This window comes from Peromyscus maniculatus, chromosome 4 (genome assembly GCF_049852395.1).
Source record: "Peromyscus maniculatus bairdii isolate BWxNUB_F1_BW_parent chromosome 4, HU_Pman_BW_mat_3.1, whole genome shotgun sequence".
In the NCBI taxonomy this organism is placed as follows: Eukaryota; Metazoa; Chordata; class Mammalia; order Rodentia; family Cricetidae; genus Peromyscus; species Peromyscus maniculatus.
The window spans coordinates 3,192,095-3,208,220 of NC_134855.1; the positions used below are offsets into that span (position 1 = coordinate 3,192,095).

Sequence of the window (16,126 nt, forward strand, 5' to 3'; positions counted from 1 at the left end):
CGTAATTGGTAGTTTTTTGTTTTGTTTTGTTCTTTTTTTTTTTAAAAAAAAAAACAATTTCTCACTATGTAGCTCTGGCTGTCTGTGTAGAGCAGGCTGGTCTCAACTCGCTGAAATCCACTTGTTCCTGCCTCCCAAGTGCTGGGGTTAAAAGTGTGTGCTAAATAACCTAAGAAACTTTTGTGTGTTTTGATGCATGCCATATTTTTAAAAGTAAAATTTGACTTTTATTTCAATACTGGGATTTTTTAATATTTAAAAATCAAGATTAATGTAAGTTTCATATACTGAGATTAGTTCCTCAACAATATTCAGTTCTTTCTTTCTTCTTCCTCCTTTCTTCAACCCTCAATCTACTGGAATTTATTTATAGAAGGGATCATGTTATGTTTTGAACAATTTCCTACTCTTGATTCATCTTTTATCCCCAATTTCAATACAGTGTATTAATTTGTATTTTGTATTTTCTGTTGGATGAAAATTCTGTAAGATTGACACTTGCTATTTCTAAGAAGATAGCTCACAGGTAGATCTGTGTTATTCCCTTAGCATGAAGCCTGATGTCTGGTTGTTACTTCTCTGGTGACTCTAGTAGCAGTTTACGTACATTAGAGCAGTTTATTATGGCAGAAATCAAAATCAGCTAAGAGGTGTGGACAGGATATGGAATAGGTTGGAGGGAGAAGAAACCTTGTAAATTTTAGGACTACTTGTTTAGAGTGATACTTGTGAAATTAGTCACATTAATATTTCATCTGACCACAATTGGAGCCCCCTGGGGTTAGCAGAGTCCCAGAGTGAGTGCATGTCACATGAGCTTGTTTCATTTCAGTGACCTGCCCTCCAGAAAAGCTTTTATGGAAAATCATAAAAATGGGGTTTTATGAGAAAGAGGAAAAACTAATTTGTCTAGACATCTATCTTGGTGTGTGGTGTTAGGCATAGAGAAAAAAAAATGAGGCTGAGGTCATACAAATGTAAATGGAAAGGATACAGACAATAATACATTATATTAATTTTATAGAAAATACCATGACATTTCTACCAAGAATGCCAAAGAGAATAAGAATAAGGTTCAATATTGGAGTCAAGAGATAAGATGAGCCGGGCGTTGGTGGTGCACGCCTTTAATCCCAACACTTGGGAGGCAGAGCCAGGCGGATCTCTGTGAGTTCGAGGCCAGCCTGGGCTACCAAGTGAGCTCCAGGGAAGGCGCAAAGCTACGCAGAGAAACCCTGTCTCGAAAATCAAAAAAAAAAAAAAAAAAAAAAGAGAGATAAGATGAAAGAATTATCAATTATAATAACAATGTTTTTTGAGTGAAGAATGAATGTTGAGATGGAATAAGCAGTGATGGAATCAAGTGGGGTACATATGGAGAAACATTTCGTGGTTCTTGGATCACAGAAGTATGTGACAGAAATTGTAATTCATTTTGTGAACATTTGGAGGGTCTGTTTTTGAGACAATAACAAAAGAGGATCTTCATTATACACCTTCATTATACATGCCTTTGTGATTCATCAAAAAAAGAGAGTGAGTGGACTGGAAATACAATTCAGATTAACAAGGCCCCAAAGAGATCCCTTGCATAGTGTTCAGATACCGATGGAACAGTAGAGACAGTATGTCTATTGATGTTTTCATAGAAAAGGAGCAAAAGATAATCAGGTTAGGTTGACACCCTCTCACGTTCCTTCTTTTATGACTCTAGTTATTCTCAAAGAACTAGTTATGCCAAGAGAACAGAAATTCTTTTTTAACTTTATTTTTATTTATTCTTTGTGCCTTTCACATCATGTATATCAATATCATTCATTTCTTATTGCTGAGTATCTGCCCTCTCTCCTTGTAGCCTCCCCTCTCCCAAATAAAATTTAAGAGAAAAAAGAAAGAAAGGGGGAAAATATCATCATGGAAGCTGTAGTGTGATGTAGTGAGTCATGGAATAAACCCTTTTGTCCATATATCTTTACTTGCAAGTGTTCATTTCAGAGAGTCATTGCTCTGGTTCAAGGCCTCTGGTTTCTTCAAAACTATTGACTCTGGGCCTTCACTGAGGTTCTTCTTGGTTATCCTGCTGTTGCCCTTGTGTTGTGGAAATCCTGTAGGTTTGGGTCTGTAGGGAGGGCTGACCAACTCTGCAACTACCCAGGCCCAGAATCAGGGTTATGGGTTGACACACCCTAACATCCACCCCTTCTGTGATCTGCTGGAGCTTGTGAAGAGATCAGCAGTTCCTAGTGTCTGCGTTCTATTTCCTCCTTTTCATATTTGTTTAGTTTATTGACTTGAGATGTTCCAGTGTTGTCTATGTGGGTCTCTTTGTCTCTCCTAAAGAGCTCTCTCTCTCCCCGCCCCCTGCTTCTCTCCTTCCTTCCCTCCAGGTTTCCTGAATGGAACCCATTGAGCTCAGGATCTTGTGGAACAATGATAAGGATGAGAAATAAGAACAGTATAGAAGCAAATCTGTGAAATCAGCCCATAAGAACACCATTCCTCCTCCCTCTTATTGATATGAGTACAATAACATCATTATATTTTTAAAAATAGTTTTGCTCTGCTTAAAATAAAATGAATGCCTTGTTAGTACATTCTTATCTTAATAGGGGACAAATAACAGTTTTGTAGCTTTTCTCTTGGTGACTATGGTCATTCACCTCATCCTCATGCAGGAAGTGAGTTCATATCTTTTCCTTCCTGCGCTCTCTTTTGTTTGCATCTACACCTTCCATGTTGACGTTTGTGTGGCTCTATATTGAAAGAGTTGCTGTATCATAATATATATGTATAGTTTGAGCTACAGCCACTGATATGGAAAGATAAAGGAAAAAATAAAGACAAAAGAATAAACATTGGAAAATGTAAGTTTTCTTGATCATTCCCATTGCTACTTTATAAATAATTTCCACCAATTAAAAATAGTCTGGAAAACTATGAATAAGAGATATAGGAAAACCAAAGTCCAACCAAGCAAATGGGGATGAACTTAGGGAAAATGTGACAGATGCTTAAAAAGCCCAGTAATGTGAAAGTCTGTGACAAAATACAATGTAAGCATCCACCTGAAATCAGCGAGTTTAAAAGGCAATCAATTTTTAAATTATTCAGGACAAAGGTCCCCAACTGATGGACTTGGTCATATAATCCTTTGTGACTGACTTCCTGTGGTGGAGACAGTCACCTTAAGGAATCAGCTGTAGCTGAGATGGTTTGGAGTTGTGTTTATCTTTTGTTTGTGTTCTTCTATCTGTTTAGAGATTTCAACAAAACAAATGGAAAATACACAACACTAAGTATAAAGTATAGAAAATCACTATCAATTGTGAAACTTAGTGGATTTTACTAGATAAAGAAAGTACCAATAAGATAACCGCATCTTTAACATACCAGCAAAGGATTGCAACAGAAGAGAATGTTACCTTCCAGGAACAAACTCTATCCCAGAAGCAGCCAGTACAGGAGGAGGTGGGAGGGAGATTGGGACAAGGCTGTGGGGTATAGGCGTACTGACCAAAGTGAATGTGTCCCTACAGGGCAAACCAACCCGGCATTCTTTATGCACTCTTCTCCTCTCTTTACCTTAAAACAAAGCTCAGGCCATGATAGCCTATCATTTTATTCTGATGAAAACTTGAAATTTTTCTTTAAAAAGTGAAAGTTATGACTATTAATTTGGATGTTTTATCTCAAAGAAAGCCCCCAATATTAGCTGGGATGTAGAATAAAGGCAATAGTTCCATGTGATCAGGTAGTATACATTCTCATTCCTGGGACAGAGCACCATGGATTTTTGACAAAAGCTATGCAAAACAAACAAAATGAAGGCACACACACACACACACACACACACACACACACACACACACATACACACACACACCCAGCAAACCAGGAGCATAAAAGAAAATAGCCAACATTTAAAGAACCACATAACTGATGCATGAATAAGCCAATCTCTCAAGACATCAAGGGATGTACAAAGACATGCATTCTCAATTCCATTTTTCTTTATAGCTTAATATAATCTAACTGCAAATGTATGTGGTATTTTTACCATCTGTTTATCTCTTTATGGACATCTAGGCTATTTCCATCTCTTTGCTGGTGTGACTAGAGCACACTAAGCACGGATGTATATGTATCTTTGTGGTAGGATATGGAGTTTTGAGTGTATATCTGGAGCCATAGTGAAATTAAAACTGCGTTCAATAATGAAAATTTCTTAAAATTTAAAAATTAAAAATGTGTGCTTTCAGAACTTTTCCCATACTAAAATAGTATGGAACAGTAAAGAAAATAAAACAATGAGCTCATGAGAAAACAAACAGGATTTCAAGAACAAAATAAATGTCAATTTTAAGAATACAATTCAAGATATACCCAGAAAAATTGAGAAAAAAAATATATCAAAATGGCTTAAGGACCAATTATCAAGAGTTTTAGAACACTTGCTAGGGAAAAATTTAAGAAATTTTTTATAAGAAACTTTTTCAGAATTGAAGAGGGGCACACACCTTTAAATTTAACATTCTTATATTCACTCACCACAGATTTACTAAAAATATTACATGAAGCAATATGTGTAGAGTTCAGAGATGCATAGGATAAGCATTCTAAAATAATACCAGGAAGAAACTTAGAAAAGGAATGGAAGACTGACTAGAAGCAAACTTATTAAAATCAATTTTAGATAAGAAATAAAAAGTGATAGTTTTAACCATCAGGTGTGAATTCTTATATCATGAAAATACCCTTGACACTCAAAGACTGAGAACAACTGCTACCATTGTTATATTATTTAAAGTTTTGTAAATACATAGAATAAAGTATATGAAGCAAAAAAATCAAAGAACTAAAATGATTATTAAAAACTGGGGGAGGGGGGAGAGTGAGATACTTAAAAAGGATGAAATTTCAACCTTTTTAGAAGGCTAAAAGAGATCTTAAGTTGATTACACACAAACACAAACATCAAATACGTGTGTATAAGTTGGCAGCGTATTGTCCAGAAGCATGGAAGTCCAGACCACCGAGAACCTGAGACTAAACACAGAGGCAGGCAAGCCTAGGGTAAGGGCCCTTTGATCTTTTGTTCTTCAACGGCTACATTTATTATAAAATGATTTTTCTCATACTTAGTTATGAACCTATTATGTTATCCAAATGTCTTTTTTTGTAAAGCAGTATAGAAAGGTCGGTGTACTTCTTCCCTGTTTGAATTGAACTTTTGAATTGAAAAGATGTGAGAATCCAATCCTGTGGGGAAAATAGTCATTAATAAAGTCAGAGCTTATTCTACTCATATACTCATGTCCTAAATAAGTTTAGTTGATTTAATGAAACACAATAGTTTCCAGAAGAACAAAACTGAGTTTCTTGATGCTCTGAGTTAGAACAAGATCTTCACTCCAGAGTTGCTTATCTGTATTTTTAAGGTTTATGAAAGAATTTTTAATTAGCAAGCACAGGTTTCACTAAGGTACCCAATTACCCTATCTGGGATGCAGATGTTTGTGATGAGGCTGAGCTTTGACATCTTTCTCTTCTTTTTTCAGCTTCAATTGTCCCTTTTTGCAGGTGATGTAGAGCATGATTTATGGCCACTAAAAAACAGGACAGAAGTGACTGAATTTGTATTGTTGGGCTTGTCCAGCAGGCCAGAGATGCAGCCAGTTATTTTTGGAGTTGTCCTTGTCATGTACCTGATGGCAGTTATGGGCAATACCCTACTAATACTTGTTGCTTGCTCAGACCCCAAGCTTCAGACCCTCATGTATTTCCTGCTCAGCCAGCTTTCCTTGATTGACATATCTCTAACAACCATCACAGTTCCTCAGATGCTGGTGCACACACTGTCTGTGGATAGAAGCATTTCCTATTACCACTGTCTAGTACAGCTATTCTTCTTTATGACAGTGGGCAGCATGGAAGTTTACTTGCTGGCTGCCATGGCATATGACTGCTATGTTGCCATCTGTGACCCTTTAAGATACTCTTCCAGGTCCCTAGGACGACTATGGCTTATAATAAATTTCAGTCTTACCCAATTACTGAGCAAGCCTCAATGAAACATCTCACTATTAAGATAAGAATACATACTCTATCAAGCTGATAATAAAAAATAAATTAATTAATTAATTTTATACAATAAAAAATAAATAAAAGAAAAGAAAAATTTGAAATATTAAACAAACATTTTCCTAAAGTTTAAGAAAAGGGAGAACTAGGGACCCATCAATCCTCTCCACATTCTATTCTTTCCCTTGTTTTATATATTTTAAATCTTTTTGTTGGTGGATTCTGCTGGAGTTTATTGGTGGATGCTGCTGGAGGATCCAATGCAGATAAGCACTGGAGGGATCCTGTTGCAAATCACACCCTGGAGCGATGGAAGGATCTTTCTACTAGCACGTGAAGGAGACCCAATCTAGTGTTGGTGTGGCCCCAGAGTTTGGTTTATGTCTTTCCTCAGGACAATGAGGTTCCTCTTTGGATTCCTGAGCACTGAATGCGCCCTGTGGCTGCTGCTGAAGCCCAACATGACAGAGACCTAATGGGTCATCATGAAAAAAATCTACCCTTCTGGTGCCAATGGAGACTGAGAGCCCAATATGGCCAGCTGTGGCAAGCATTAATGTAAGCCTAGGAACTGTAGCCATGAGATTAGATTCTCCAGAAGAGCTGCCAACTAAAGTCATGCTGGGATCAAGAAAAACGGGCCTTGGTGGTTCATGTTCCTGGAATTGTATCCATGCCAGTGGATGTCCACACAATCTAGAAGAGAATTTGACATTGCTGCTGCCGCTGTTGCTGTTATAACCGCTGCTACTGTTTCTGGGATTACCATTTCATAATTGCTTATTACAGCTAGCACAGTGGAGACCCTGGCAACAAAAGTAGCTTCCACAGTTAGTTAATCTTTCATTCTATTGGGCATGATAAATTTAATTCAGTAGTTATATACATCTCGATTGGCTTTGAAAATTATAAATTTATAAACTCAAGTTCCAGTTGCTTTTGGGATACTATCTTACAAGGACTCCAACGTACAGTATGGCTCATTAAGGAAGGGAATGGCTCAGTTGCCTTTAGCCTACTGGCTATGGGTGAGATAGGACTTCTGTTGGTCTTTTCTGTATCGAACACACAGATTGCAAGCCCAGTGCCACTTTGAGATCTTTGGCAGCAGTTAACTCTGCAGCTCACACATGATTGAGCCTGTATGATAATGAGTATTCAGAGATGAGTAATGCCTGGGGGGCACTCACCAACCTAAGACAGAGCACCTGTGTGGCCTGGGCAGGCGTCTCCATGACGGGTAAGGTGACCTGCTGACGTCCCATGCAACCCAAGTCAGAAACTCATTTTTTAATAAAAGGGGGACCTGAAGGGCCCTGGGCCCTATTTTGGGTAACTGTTGCCTTGCTTGCGGACCTTGACCTTGATATCCTCCCAATGCTAATTCCCTGCCAGGTTCCGCCCTCCTGAATGCTTAAGGGAAGTTCCTTGTCTGTGTATCCTGAATAATGGGCATTAACAGCTTAGATGCAAGTTTGTAAAACATCAGTAGCGAACTTCTGCCCTCTGGGGTCCTCCCATTGTACTGTAAGCCTGTATTTAAGACCTCCTACCCCCTTCAAGAAATGACATTTGACATTTAAAATTATATATATATGTAATCTATGAATACCACAAATGTGATTAATATCATGAGTGTAATTTAAAAAAAAAGATACTCTGCCATTGTCAGCCATAGCCTCTGTCTGAGAATAACATTGACCTCATGGGTGGTGGTCAGCCTTAACAGTCTCCTGTACAGTGTGCTGGTCACTCGTTTAACCTTCTGTGGCAACCAGGTCACTCACTTCTTCTGTGACATCACTCCTCTGCTGAAGCTCTCCTGCACTTGACCATTGGTCAATGAAGTGTTCATCTTCACTGAGGGTGTAGCTGTGGTGGTCAGCCCCTTCTTCTTCATTTTAGGGTCCTATGTCCGCATAGGTGTTGCTATAGCCCACATGCATTCAATTGCTGCCCTGAGCAAAGCTCTGTCCACCTGTGGCTCTCATGTCCTGGTTGTGCTGATCTTCTTTGGCTCTTTGGCTACAATGTACCTTAAGCCATCAATCAGCTATGACTTAGACCAGGATTGCCAGGTTGCTATCTTCTACTCACTTGTCACCCCTATGTTAAATCCACTAATCTACAGCCTCAGGAATGAGGATGTTAAAGGAGCATTATGGAGGCTTTTTAGGAAACTCCACATTTCAGCCTGGCTCTCTAACAAACAAAGAACGACACATTTTTTGAGAACTAAGGGTTAATCTGAGACCACCTCAAATAGATGAGGTGTACTCTTCATAACGGATATGAATCATATCCCTGCAGAATTATTTTTCTTATTAACTATTTCATGGTTGGATTAGGTAAGAAGTGAGTTCATGAATAAATGGTTCTGACCCCTTTATCTTTGGAAAAGTCAAGATATTCTAAGATCACTAAACCTAAGTATCTTTCATGTATAACATATGAGCTATATAATAAGCAAAATGGTATCATGGCATGTTGGATTATAGATATTTGATCATTTTGGTGATATTGGATCATATATTTATTTCTAGACAAAAGTCAATATGAATTTCAAAGTATTATTCAGAAGAGTGAATTTTGAAGAAATCACAAAACTGATTATGCCTCTCTAAAATTTGTAATATATATATATGTAATATATACATATATATATATATAAAATCTCTAATTTCAATCATCTCTCAATTCATAGGAATAATAATTTCCATACTTCTCATGCCAGAGCTGTTTCATTTTTTATCTTTCAGTTATCTCAAATAACAGAGAATGGATAAGGGCTTCATAGTAGCTCTGACACAAAAAACTAGGTGGTAAAGCTTGGCTTTTATGGGAAATAAAACTGTTTCAACACACTGATGTTTTAGGTTGCCATGCTCAGGGGAAAATGTGAACTGGGCATATGATACTAGTGTAATCATGTTCTCACATATCTATCGACTGAGAGTCATTGAGAGCTTTTAGGTTTTGTTGTAAGGCAAAATCAAATAACTTTTTCACCATGTGAATTTTGTGATATGTATTAGATGTCCAAGTGTTGATGTTTCATGTACATTGAGTATATAATCCTTGAGACTCATGAAGAAGTTCTATCTGGATAGAATTATCAGAGGAGACAGAATGTAGATGATACGTAACCTTTATAAGTATCCTCTAGTACATTAGTGTATAGAAGAGAAGAATTATTCAAGTTCTGAAATAGGTGGCCATGGTAAATTTTAAAAGTCCAGGAGTTGGAAAGCAAAAATAATTGAGAAGTGGCCTTTGGATAGAAACAATCAGATAAGTTTGTTATGCCAGCATCTTAGAAAATAATATTTAGGGAAAGGAAAAAATTGTTTTCTCTTTCTCCCTCTCCCCATCCCCCCATCTCTCTCTTGGTTTTTTGAGACAGAGTTTCCTGGAACTCACTCTGTAGCCCAGGATGGCCTCGCACTCACAGAGATCCACCTGGCTCTGCCTCCCGAATGCTGGCACTCAAGGTGTGCGCCACCGCCACCCAGCTTACTCCTCCCCGCCAAAGATTTATTTATTTATTATGTATACAGTGTTCTGTCTGCATGTATGCCTGTAGGTTGGAAGAGGGCACCAGATCTCATTACAGATAGTTGTAAATCATCATATGGTTGCTGGGAATTGAACTCAGGACCTCTGGAAGAACAGCCAGTGCTCTTAACTGATGAGCCATCTCTTCAGCCCAAGAATTCTTTTTCTCAAATGTAGTTGAGAGGTCATTAATGAGAATAAAAAATTGTTAGATTTGCAAAGATGTAGATTACTAGAAAGTTTGATAAAGAGTTGGTGAAATTCCTATTGAAGTTATTTTATAATAAAATTGAAAGGTAGGAAGTAAAGTTTGTGACTATTGACACTTTGTACCCAGCTGATTCTTTTCTAGAGCAGATAAACAAAATTGCTCTCTATAACTGAAGGAAAACATGGGTAGTAAAATGTGTGACATTTCACCTATGAACTACATCAACAGCTAGCATTGCACAATAATCTAAGGGTGAAGTGGTGGCACAGTTATCATGGCAATAACCAACAGCTCTCGAATTGAACTCAAAATCTGCTCACCAAGAGGGAAACCGTGCCTGGTACTGGAAACCAGCCTAGCTACTCAGTGCTGGTGAGGTCATGGGTTAGAACCGGTAGAGTGCAGGCTCAAAGACAATAAAATTAATCTGGAAGCTATAGAAATAAAATTCCACTGCATATGAAATTGCCATGACATTGGTAATAATTCTAGTTCACTCAATGCATGTAGCAGAGCCCCTTATTCTTGAACAAATGGAAATGTAACCATTCCCATATTGTGCATATTTATTCACCTTTGACATGAGCAACAGATTTCTTTTTTAAAATTGAAAATCTTTTTCATACAGTGTATCCCCCCTATGGTTTTCTCTTCCTCTTCTCCTCATCTACCCAGCCATCCTGATCCACCCCCTTTCTGTCTATCATTACCACACAAAAATGCATCTAAGGGATAATAATAAAATATAATAAGATAAAACAAAAACAAACAAATCAGAATAGTACAAACAGATGGAAAAGAGCCCAAGAAAAGACAGAAAAAAACAGTTAAAGACACAGAGACCCACTAGCTTGTATACTCAGAAATCTCCTAAAAACTCAAAACTGGAAGCCATAATATATATGCAAAGGACCCATAGAGTTAAAAACAATAAATAAAAATTAAAAACAAAACAAGGTAAAATTAAAAAGAAAAAGAAAATCCCCAACATGACATTATGAGACAGGTACCCTCCAAAGATACCATTGAATTCATTTTCTTTTGGGCATCCACTACTGAGCATGAAGCCTACCCTTAAGAGTAGCTTGTTTCCCCAGTGAGACCCCCTTGGAGAAAACTAAATTTTCATGTGCAATTAATTATCAAATGGAGTTAGCATCTGAATTTGGGATGGGGCCTGTGTCCACTTCTCCTCTCATCTCATTGTAATCCTGTGCAGTCCCTGTAAATGCCAACTCAGTCTCTGTGAGTTCTATGAGCTATGGCCATAGTGATTTAGAGGGCCTTGATTTTTTGATATCCTCCATCCCCTCTATCTCTCACACTCGTTGGCCTCCTCTTCCACAGAATTACCTGAACCTTGAATGGAGGGATTTGATGGAAACATCCCATTTAGGGCTGACTGTTCTGAGTATCTCACTCTCTACATGTTGTCTGACTGTGGCTCTCTGTATTTGTTCCCATCTGTTGCAGGAGGAAGCTTCCCTGATGATGGCTGAGCAAGGCATGATCCATAGATCATGAGTGTAGCGGAATGATATTAGGAGTCATTTTATTGCTACATTCTTTTAGTAGAGCTGTAGTAGTTGGTTTTATGCTGGGTTCCTGGCCTATCTAATCTCAGGTTCTTGGTCACCCAAGCAGTGTGAGGTGTGGCATGCATCTTGTGAAGCGGGCCTTGAGTAAAATCAGATATTGGTTGGTGACTCCCACAAGCTTTGTGCCACCATTGTACTAGCATATCTTTCAGGCAGGATACCATTTAGATTGAAGGCTTTGTGGCTGGGTTGGTATTTATGTTTCTCTTTAGGTAGTGTGCAGAGTACCTTCTGGTACCAAGAATACTAGCGCACTGGGATGAAGGCTCTATGTAGGCACCAGCTTGGCTTCTCTGTGTTCAGTGAATCGTGTAGTGTTTCTGGGTCCTAATGGCTCCCTCTGGGGAGGGTATGAGAAGATGCAGTGTCAATGACACAGACACCAGGAGTCAGGTAAAAGGCAAGCAGCAGAGGCTGTGTCCTGATCTGGTGACATTGCATGGTCATCCCTCACTGGCTGGGCACAATCAGGACCTCTGACAGTGCCTATTGCTAGGCCCTCAGGTAGACTCTGAATGATCAGAAACTCTGGACAGCACCCTCAGACAGACTTCAGGTTGGCTCATAAGTACTTATGATGGGATTTAAAATTTCTTTCCATTGATTTTGCTTCATTTTTGATAATAATCACACACATATGTATATATGGATTATAATGTGATGTTTATTTTTTTTTTTACTTTTTAAAGTAATTACATTTTTTCATTTATTTTACATCTTGATTACAACTTCCCCCTCCCCTCCACCCATTACCTCCCACTAACCCCCCTCTGACCTTCCCACCTCATCCACCTCTGTTCAGAAAGGGTGGGCTACCCATGGGTGTCAACAAAGCATGACCTATCAAATTGAGGTAGGATTAAACTCCTCTTCTTGTATTAAGGCTGGGCAAGGAACACCAGAATTAGGAACAGGTTTCCAAAAGGCTGACAAAGCATTAGGGAAGGCCCTGCTCCCACTGCCAAGAGTCTCACAAGTAGACCAAGTCACACAACCATCATATATGCAGAGGGCTAGGCTCTCTCAGATATAGGCCATCTGCCCATAGTCTGTGAGCTCCTATGAGAAGGCCAATTGCTTCTGTGGGTTCCCTTGTGATGACCCTGACCTCCCCCAACTCATATCCTTCCTCTCTCTCCTCACCAGGATTTCCTGGGCTCAGCCTAGTGCTTGGCTGTGGATCTCTGCATCTGTTTCCATGATAAAGCTCTCTGATGACAATTGGGGTAGTTACTAATCTGATTACAGGAGATGGCCTGTTCAGGCCACCTATTCATTATTGCTAAGAGTCTTAGCTGGTGTCATTCTTGTATATTTGTGGGAGTTTCCCTTTAATTGGGTTTAATACCTGACCCAGAAATGCGCCCCCCATGAAGACATGTCTTTCATTACCCTCCCGCTCCATCCACCCGTCAACCTGATCCCTCGTGTTCTCATCTCCACCTTCCCTCAGCCTACTTAGGGGATCTATTTTCCCCTCCCTGGAAAATCCCTTGGACCTTCCTTGTTACCTGGTCTCTCTGAGTCTGTGGATTGTAGTATGGTTATCCTTTATTTTACAGCTAATTTCTACTTTCAAAGCTAGTTTACTGTTTTATTATTGGAGGGCTACTGATTTTTTTAAGTTAATTTTGTACTCATCCACATTGCTGAAGGTACTTATCAGATGTAGGAATTCCCTGATAGTGATTTTGGGGTCATTTATGTATACTATCATGTAATCTGCAAATAGCAAAACTTCAAATTCTTCTTTTCCAATTTTTTCTTTGTTTTTTTTAAAGTTTCTATGGGTTTTTAATATTTATATTAAAATACCAAGCTGTTTTTATTACTATAGCTCTATAGTAGAGTTTGAGGTCAGGGATGGTGATGCCTCCAAGGGTTGCTTTATCGTATAGGATTCTTTTAGCTATCCTGGGTCTTTTGTTTTTCCATATAAAGTTGAGTATTTTTCTTTCCAAGTCTGTGAAGAATTGTGTTGGGATTTTGATGGGGATTGCACTGAATCTGTAGATTGCTTTTGGTAAGATTGCCATTTTTACTATGTTAATCCTACCTATCCATGAGCATGGGAGATCCTTCCATTTTCTAATATCTTCTTCAATTTCTTTCTTTAGAGATTTAAAGTTCTTATCAAAAAGGTCCTTCACTTGTTTAGTTAGTGTTATCCCAAGGTATTTTATATTATTTGTGGCTATTGTAAAGGGTGATGTTTCTCTGACTTCTTTCTCAGCCCTTTTATCATTTGTGTATAGGAGGGCTACTGATTTTTTTGAGTTGATCTTGTATCCTGCCACTTTACTGAAGGAGCTTATCAGCTGTAGGAGTTCCCTGGTAGAGTTTTTGGGGTCACTTATGTATACTATCATATCATCTGCAAATAGTGAAAGTTTGACTTCTTCCTTGCTAATTTGTATCCCTTTGATCTCCTTTTGTTGTCTTATTGCTCTAGCTAGAACTTCTAGTACTATATTGAATAAATATGGGGAGAGTGGACAGCCTTGTTTTGTTCCTGAATTTAGTGGTATCACTTTGAGTTTCTCTCCATTTAATTTGATGTTTGCTGTTGGCTTGCTATAAATTGCTTTTATTATGTTTAGAAATGTTCCTTGTATTCCTGATCTTTCTAAGACCTTTATCATGAAGGGGTGTTGGATTTTGTCAAAGGCTTTTTCAGCATCTAAGGAGATGATCATGTGGTTTTTTTCTTTCAGTTTGTTTATATGGTATATTACATTGACTGATTTTCATATGTTGAACCATCCTTGCATCCCTGGGATGAATCCTACTTGGTCGTGATGGATGATTGTTTTGATGTATTCTTGGATTCGGTTTGCCAATATTTTGTTGAGTATTTTTGCATCAATGTTCATGAGGGAGATTGGTCTGTAGTTCTCTTTCTTTGTTGCATCTTTGTGTGGTTTGGGTATCAGGGTAATTGTAGCCTCATAAAAAGAGTTTGGTAGTGTTCCTTCTGTTTCTATTGTGTGGAACACTGTGAAGAGTATTGGTATTAGTTCTTCTTTGAAAGTCTGGTAGAATTCTGCACTGAAACCATCTGGTCCTGGGCTTTTTTTGGTTGGGAGACTTTTGATGACTGTTTCTATTTCTTTAGGGGTTATTGGTCTATTTAAATGGTTTATCTGGTCTTGATTTAATTTTGGTATGTGGTATTTATCCAGAAAATTGTCCATTTCTTCCTGGTTTTCCATTTTTGTGGAGTACAGGTTTTTGAAGTATGATCTGATGATTCTCTGGATTTCCTCGTTGTCTGTTGTTATGTCTCCCTTTTCATTTCTGATTTTGTGAATTTGGGTGTTCTCTCTTTGCCTTTTGGTTAATGTGGCTAGGGGTTTGTCTATCTTGTTGATTTTTTTCAAAGAACCAACTCTTCGTTTCATTGATTTTTTTTGTATTGTTCTGTTGTTTTCTATTTCGTTGATTTCAGCCCTCAATTTGATTATTTCCTGGCGTCTATTTCTCCTGGGTGAGTTTGTTTCTTTTTGTTCTAGAGCTTTCAGTTGTGCTGTTAATTCATTGGTATGGGATTGCTCCATCTTCTTTATGTGTGCATTTAGAGCTATGAATTTTCCTCTTAGCACTGCTTTCATAGTGTCTCATAAGTTTGGGTATGTTGTACTTTCATTTTCATTGAATTCTAGGAACTCTTTAATTTCTTTCTTTATTTCTTCCTTGACCCATTGATGTTTCAGGTGGGCATTATTCAGTTTCCATGAGTTTGTGGGTTTTCTATAATTTTTTTGTTGTTGAGGTCTAATTTTAAGACATGGTGGTCTGATAAGATACAGGAGGTTATTCCAATTTTTTGTATCTGTTGAGATTTGTTTTGTGTCCAAGCATGTGGTCTATTTTTGAGAAGGTTCCATGGGGTGCTGAGAAGAAGGTATATTCTTTTGTGTTAGGATGGAATATTCTGTAGATATCTATTAGGTCCATTTGAGTCATAACATCGGTTAGGTCCTTTATTTCTTTGTTAAGTTTCAGTCTGGTAGATCTATCTTTTGGTGAGAGTGGTGTGTTAAAATCTCCCACTATTAATGTTTGGGGTTTGATGTGCGTTTTAAATTTTAGTAGTGTTTGTTTTATGAATGTGGGTGCTTTTGTATTTGGAACATAAATGTTTAGAATCGAGACTTCATCTTGGTGGATTTTTCCCGTGATAAATATGTAATGTCCATCCTGGTCTCTTTTGATCTATTTTAGTTTGAAGTCTATTTTATTAGATATTAGGATAGCTACACCAGCTTGTTTCTTAGGTCCATTTGCTTGGAAAGCCTTTTCCCAGCCCTTTACTCGGAGGTAGTGTCTATCTTTGAATTTAAGGTGTGTTTCTTGTATGCAGCAGATGGATGGGTCCTGTTTTCTTATCCATTCTGTTAGCCTGTGTCTTTTTATAGGTGAATTGAGACCATTGATATTGATGGATATTAATGACCAGTGATTGTTAATTCCTATTATTTTTTGTGGTTGTGTTGTGTTTTCCTTCTGTGGTGTTTGTTGGTGTGGGATTATCTATTGCTTGATTTTTCATGGATGTGTTTAGCTTCTTTGGGTTGGATTTTCCCTTCTAGTGCTTTCTGTAGGGCTGGGTTTGTGAACAGGTATTGATTAAATCTGGTTTTATCCTGGAATATTTTGTTGACTCCGCCTATGGTGATTG

The 16,126-nt window shown here is 38.1% G+C and overlaps 1 pseudogene; it reads left to right on the forward strand.

Annotated features, from left to right (window-relative positions):
- Positions 1 to 5,016: 5,016 nt before the first annotated feature.
- LOC107400024 (olfactory receptor 1J2-like) lies at positions 5,017 to 8,327 on the forward strand (annotated as a pseudogene).
- Positions 8,328 to 16,126: the final 7,799 nt, after the last annotated feature.